Consider the following 7,780-nt stretch of genomic DNA (forward strand, 5'->3'; position numbering starts at 1 on the left):
CATTCTAGATATGCCTTTGGATCGCTCTTTCCTTGGAGTGGTGGACTAGCCATCTTAATATTCTTTAGGTCGTCATTTACTCGTTCTCGCTCCATAGGCCCTCAGTTTCTATGGCCTCGTCGTTTTCATTTCGGTTAGATGCTTGATCACTCTCTACATCGCTAGGATCATAGGGATCATCTTGGTTTACTCTCGGTCGGCTTCGCTCCCTCCTCAAATTTTAGAGAGCTCTTTCTCACTGGACCCGTTCTTCCAATTGCTCCAATTGCTCTTGTACGGGCTCTAGACACCGTTGGAGCATTCAGTTCATCTCACGAATTAGGGCTTGATATGCCAAGTCGGGTACTCCTCTATCAACAACAACGTTTCTTACGAGGCGTACACCACCACCTTTCGCAGCATTTTTTTTATGACTACGAGACATAATGTTTTAATCCCTACCAAAAACCTCACAAATCTATTCAAAAAGAAGAAAAATAGTTGTGCTCTCCACTCGTATTTTCACTCAAACTTTGGCTTTTGTATCTCTCTAATGATCTCACCACACTCTTGCCTTTTTCCACACGTATTCACCTCTCTAAGTTCGCAAGTGACTACTTTTAGACTTAACAACAAATCTTTTTGGGGTCAGCTTCAAAAGGTGTTATAAAGGTAGGAATTGATATCGGTGTTGGGTAGGCTAAAAGAAAGAATTAGGTAACTTGATGTGTGGTGAAAATGTTTGTAGAATGAAATTTGGAGCTCGGGAAATGATATCTTTCAACACTAGCTCTTCTCTTTTTTTTTTTAATTTCAAATTTTCTTCTTTTTTATATTTATTGCAAAATTTGTACTTCAAATATACTATGTATTCCTCTTTTTTTAACAAAAATTTTTTTCAAATATTTTTTTTTCAAAAACTCACCCCGAGAATGCTAGAACATCGATACCTCTCAATTTTGGCTAGCTCTGATACCAAATGATGCAATCTCGTACTCGTGACTTGATTTGAGTCGCGGGTGCTCCCAATCGTAAAATGAAGAAGTATAGGTTTAGTTCTTGAAAGGGGTTAGAAACGAACAATTTACCTTGAAAACAAAGGGTTAAGTGTTTAGAGATGGTAAAAATAGGCTCGGTCTAAGGCTAAAGAAAGAACCAATATTATATGGTAATATTGACCCAAATTTTATGACAGCTCTTAAGTCGAAATTAGTGTTGAAAGTTTAACTGTAACCCACTATCTATGAGAGATAGGAACCAAACTGTATTGGTTGAACGCCACACTCCTGGGAGTGATAAGTTCACAAAGGATTCAGAATTGACGCCACTAGACTTAGCTAGATAAGCCAATTTGAGTCACAAAAGAATCAAAGAGAGTTAAATAACTCACAAAAGTTATAATATTCATAAAAGGTTAAAAATTTTGAAATACATGTTTTGAGCATAATATTTATAGCTCTACAAAGGTCCAGCTGAATGGAAAAATTGAATTCAGCTTAATTGATCTGATTAACCTTTGAGCTATCCCACATGTCTTTTGAAGTTTTCCAAGCCTTGGTGATGCTAATAGCCATGACCATTTGGAATCCCAATCAGCTAGTTCATTTGACTTTAGAATTGAGTTGAATGTGCATAGATCTGATCAGCCAAGATGGTGTGAACAAGTTGAGATGCTGCCTTGGAAACCCAAATGGACAAGCAGCTCTTATGGTTTCTTAGGCGCATGAAGAGTCTACAATGTGAACAGTCTAAATTGGATAGTCCCTTTGTGTGAATATGGTAGCTAATTGGTTAATCAAGTGTGAAAACACTTGATGCTTTGCTGAACATGAAATGGCTCTTGGGAGCTTGTGTTTAGCTCATAATTGTACCATAAGCATAGCCCAAAGGAAGCTTCCTAGCAGCAGCCAATGTGAACAACTGCAAGACACATTAAACTCGACTTAAATATACTAATATCACAATTTAATTTGTTTAAACTAAATACATGTATTAAAGATGTCTAAACTAGGACACATTTAAAATATATATTTAAGGTGTCCTAAACTATGACATATTTAAAATCCCTTATTAAAATGTTCAAATTATGACATAATCAAAACTCATATTAATGATGTTTAAATTATGACATAATTAATGACTTAAACTAATTAATCTAAAATAACTATAACCGAATTTATTTGTTTATTCCAGAAAATAAAATGCACAAGCTGAAGAATGCTAAAATTGAGCTAGTTGAGCTTGAAAAAAGTTGCATGGCATGCATGGAGTGCATATCCATGATTGATCAATAAACCCCGCAATGCCTTCACCCCAAATTCGGTCAATAAGGCCCACAACAACCTCTTAGATCGAGCTCAAGTAATCGACCCCTTTAGTAGCTTTGTGGGTTTTACATTAGCTTCTGGTTGGTCTTGGACCATGATCGCATCAAGTAGATCCTAGTGTAAGTCATTGGGCCAGAGTTAAAAACTCATTAAGTACTTGAGAATGACTAGGGATACATTCCTTGGTGAGGAAGAGTTTAGTGTAAAATGTAACAGCTCGATTTAGACCCTAGTCGGAATAGTGGTTTTGGGGCCACAAATCTGAGTTAGAAAAATATTTTAATATTATTTTCTGTGTTTATAGTATGTGTTTAAGCATTTCTAAAAGTTTCGTATGGAAATTTTATCATTTGTGTGCTTAATTTGATAAAAGGACTTAATCGCTTAAAATGTAAAAGTGGCTAGCTAATTGTTAAAAGTACCTAAGTTCTATGTCTTAATAAAGGAAAGGTCCTTATGTTGTAAATGTACCATTGAATTCATAAAATGGCATAAATGGACATGAGTTAGTGGATTTTAAATGAAATTAAAAAGGTTATATTAGTAATTTGATAATTAAATGTTGATTTAATAAAACAAATGCATAAAATTTGTCCATTATCATCTCATATTGCCAAAAATACAAGGAAAAAGAAAAGAAAAAGAGATAGTTAGGGTTCGGCTAGTTTAAGCATCAATTAAGGTATGAGTTTTGTTCAGTTTATGATGATTTTTACGTTTTTATGATCGTTGTTAAGTGTTCTAACTAGTCCATGTTTGAATTTCTAAATTTTTTGATGATTTTGAGTTGAGCCATTGATGAAATTATTTTTATGAAGTTTGATGTTAGTAAATGAAATATATGTATTGGGTTAACATGTTTTGTCTTTGAATTTTTCATGAATTTGAGTGAAATGGGCTAAATTGTGAAATTTGTAAATTGAAGGACTAAAATGTGAAATAAATGAAATATGTGGGATTATCTGAACTCTATGAACATTCGGCCTAACATGTGTAAAAGGAGATTTTGTGTATTTTGTGGTTTTGTGAATTAAGGATTAAATTGTCAAAGTGTGAGAATGTGATGACTAATTTTTAAAATGTCCTAAATATGTGTATATGGATTGAATTGAATGATTTGTTGAATAAAAGGGTTAATTTTGAATACATATAGATTAAGAAAAGAGGAATTCGGATTTAGATCAAGGAAAATTGAAGATTATCGAGTAGACGATCCAAATCATCAATTCCGAGTACAAGGTAAGTTCGTACGTGATTAATGATGTTACAAGTATGTTTTAATGCTTTGATGATGCATAAATCATATATATATTTGACTATGGTTTGAGTAAGAGAATAAATCGACTATGTTCAGCACTAAGTGTGCGATTTGAAATAGTTTCAGTTATAAATAGCACTGAGTGTGCGAAATGGAATAGCTTCAACTATATGAGGCACTAAGTGTGTGATACTGAGATAGCTTCGGTTATTTGAGATGGCACTAAGAGTGCGGGATCGATCTAGCTTCGACTAACTATTAAAGCACTAAGTGTATGAATTCTTAAACCATGGAAAGGCTTTGGAAAGAATTAATGTATTCGAACAGGAGGTGAGAATGAAAATGAATAAATGATACTGTGGTAGATGATACTGTCTGTACAAAGCTTGATGAATTAGTATGAACATATTAATTGTGATGGAATAGAATTGATGGATGATTTGAGAACTATTAAGTGTTTATTAAATGATGTTTTGTATTATATAAATTGTTGATTATATTTAGTACAAACTTACTAAGCTTCAAAGCTTATTGTGTGAAATGTTCTCTATTTTACAGTGTTATAAAGCTAACTCAAATCCGGGGATCGTCAGTGACTCATTCACACTATCTGACATCTATTTTGGTACCATTTTGAGAGTTGTATATGTGGTATATGGCATGTATAGGCTAGTGTCATTGTGGTATGTTTTGTGTTGTGAATATTAGCCATGAGTTTTGGCTTGTAGTTGATGATATGTATGGTCTATTAATTTGGCCTAAATGGTATGTTTACTAAACAAGTTATATGATGTATGTATTGCTTATGTTATGGTTTGGTTATGAAATGTTGAAATGGTAAATTTGCGGTATGAAATAGGTGATAAGATAATGAAAATTATACTTTTGAAACTTATGTGAATTATATTGAATTTGGTATATTTAGGTTATGGAATTGAGTAGTGAATTGGATGTTATTGAATGCCATGTAATATATACAAATTAGTTGATTTGGTTGCCTATGAATGTATACAAAGAATGCTAAAATGTTGTGGTTTTGGAGTGCTTGAGATAGGTGGAAAATGTGGCTTAAACCAAGCCTAATTTCACCCCATACGGTTGAGCACACGGGCTTGTGTCTTGATCGTGTGTCTGTTATAATTTAGCTGTTCAAGTCAGTCTCGAGCACGGCCTAGACACACGGGCTTGTCTAGTGGCCGTGTGAGCTACATAGCCTTGGTAAATGGGCATGTGTGGCCATTTCGAAGGGTACATGGGCTAGACACACATGCGTGTAGTCGGCCATGTGACCCAAGTCAGTTTCGACCACGGCCAAGGCACACGGGCGTGTCTTGTGCCTATGTGGTGAAGTTAGTAGTATGCCTTGTTTTGCCACGGCATAGACACATGGTCGTGTCTAATGCCGTGTAAGGCACACGACCTGCTCACACGGGCATGTGACCTGTATAACTTTGAAAAAGGATTAAGTTTTTGGAAAATTTTGTAAGAATTTGATTTAGTCCCAACCCCTTCCTACAGCATGTTTAAGGTTTCGTTGACCAAATATAAGGGACTTAATATTGATGTATAATCTATAGTGTTATGATGATTGTGTAATGAATGCTAGATGTTTAGATATGCTCGTAATACTACTTCACCTTAGTCCAACGACGGATATGGGCTAGGGGTGTTACATTTGGTTGGTATCAGAGGCAGGTTTAGTCGATTCTATGACTAACGTAGCATGTGAGAGTCTAGCTATACATTCCATATATATGAATTGCGATAGTGTGATGATTCCTGATAGTTAAAATGTGTTTTTCATATAGCAAATAGATCTCGAACGAGTGATAGTTGATGATGTTAAGAGCAATGCTCTCGCTTTCGCTCAAGGGGCAGCGCCAGTCAAATTTAGGTCGATATCTAGTAGTCAGGGAAAAGAGGCTAAGCAAGCCTTCTTCCAAATGATGACTGAGTGGTTCACGAAATTCGTACGAACGAATCTGGTAGCTCAACAACCTCCACCCCCACCTGTTCCTCAATAAGTCCCAGTTGTGCCACAAGTAATAGATCCAATTTGATTGAGTAAGCCACCTGTTGATAAGATTCATAAACACGAGGCTGAAGAGTCTCGGGCTACGATTGATGATGATGCTGAGGGGGATGAGTTATGGTTTGAGAACACTATTTGAGTATTCGATGAGTTGTCCTGTACTCTAGACGAATGTATTAAATGCGTAGTATCTTTGCTTAGAGATAATGCATATCACTGGTGGAAAACATTGACATTGGTGGTTCCTAGGGAACGAGTCACCTGGGAATTCTTTCAGACCAAGTTCCAGAAGAAGTACATAAGTTAGAATTCCTCGATCAAAAAAATAAAGAATTTCTCGAGTTGAAACTGGGCTGGATGACTGTAACAGAATATGAAAGAGAATTTGTACATTTGAGCAAGTACGCTCGAGAATACGTGTCTACTGAAGAGATCATTTGTAAAAGATTTGTTGATGGATTGAACGAAGATATAAAGCTGTTAGTCGAGATACTTGAGCTGAAAGAATTTATAGTATTGGTTGAGAGGGCTTGTAAAGCCGAGGACCTCGCAAAGAAAAGAGAAAAGTTGATGCAGAGGCGAGAGATTCGAGAAAGAGATTGATGAATAAATCTTATCATTCCTTGTCGAAGAAATCAAGAGATTACTTTAACCGATTGACAACTTCTGTGGGTATCTGAATAGAGATTGTGGGAAGCAATATACCAATCCTAAAGCTCAAGCCACATCTGTATCTAGTGTTGGCAATGTAAAAGATGTTAAGCCTGAGTGTCAACAATATGAAAGACGACATTTTGGAGATTGCTGGGAAGAAAGTAATAACAGAGCTTGTTATAGCTGTGGTTCACGAGATCATTTTATAAAAGATTGCCCAGAGCTAGATAAAAATGATAATGCTCAGAACACGAGGCCGAGTAAGACTGCAGCTAGAGGTAGACCACCGAGAAACACAGGAAATGCGAGTGGTGGTAGAGGTGTGATGTGAGACACTACAGCTAGATCTGATGCTAGAGCACCTGTACGAGCCTACAGTATTCGAGCACGTGAAGAAGCGTCATCTCCAGATGTTATTACCGATACTTTTACTCTCTATGATACTTCTGTGATTGCATTGATAGATCCTGAATCAAAGCATTCATACATATGCATGAATTTAGTAAACAGTAAGACTTTGCCTGTAGAGTCTATTGAATTTGTAATTAGAGTATCAAACCCCTTAGGCAAGTGTGTTTTGATTGATAAAGTGTGCAAAAATTTCCCATTGATGATTCGGGGTAATTATTTTCTGACCGATTTGATGTTGCTACCATTTGACGAGTTTGACATAATTCTGGGTATGGATTGGCTAACGTTGCATGATGCGGTTGTGAATAGTAAACGAAGGATGATTGATTTGAGATGTTAGAGTAACGAGATTATCTGAATCGAACCAGAAGATTTGAATGGATTGCCAACAGTGATTTCACTAATCCTAGCTCAGAAATATGTGAGAAAGGGTTGCAAAGCTTATTTAGCCTATATAATTGACATGAAAGTGATTGAAAAGAAGATTGAATTAGTGCCAATTGTTTGTGAATATCCAAATGTGTTTCTTGATGGGTTACCAGGTTAACCACCGATCCGAGAGGTTGAATTTGGTATTAAATTATGCCAGGGAGTACTCTGATATCGATAGCTCCATACAGAATGGCACTAATTGAATTAAAAGAGTTGAAAGCTCAGTTGCAAGTATTAACAGATAGAGGCTTCGTACGACTGAGTTATTCTCCCTGGGGAGCACCAATTTTGTTCGTGAAAAAGAAAGGGGTTACTATCTGTTGCGAGTGAAATACTCTGATGTACCAAAAATTGCTTTTCGAAGGAGGTACGGACACTATGAGTTTCTAGTTATGCCTTTTGGATTAACAAATGCATTTGTTGTTTTTTATGGATTTGATGAACAAAATTTTTAGACCGTATTTAGATTGATTTGTTGTCGTATTCATTAATGCCATTTTGATTTATTCGCATGATGAAACTGAGCATGTCGAACATCTGAGAATAGTGCTACAGACTTTGCGAGATAAGAAATTGTATGCGAAGTTTAGCAAATGTGAATTTTGATTACGCGAAGTTGGTTTTTTGGGTCATATTGTATCAGTATCTGGTATTCTAGTTGATCCAAGCAAGATTTCAGCCATTTTG

This window comes from Gossypium arboreum, chromosome 13, assembly GCF_025698485.1.
Source record: "Gossypium arboreum isolate Shixiya-1 chromosome 13, ASM2569848v2, whole genome shotgun sequence".
Lineage (NCBI taxonomy): Eukaryota > Viridiplantae > Streptophyta > Magnoliopsida > Malvales > Malvaceae > Gossypium > Gossypium arboreum.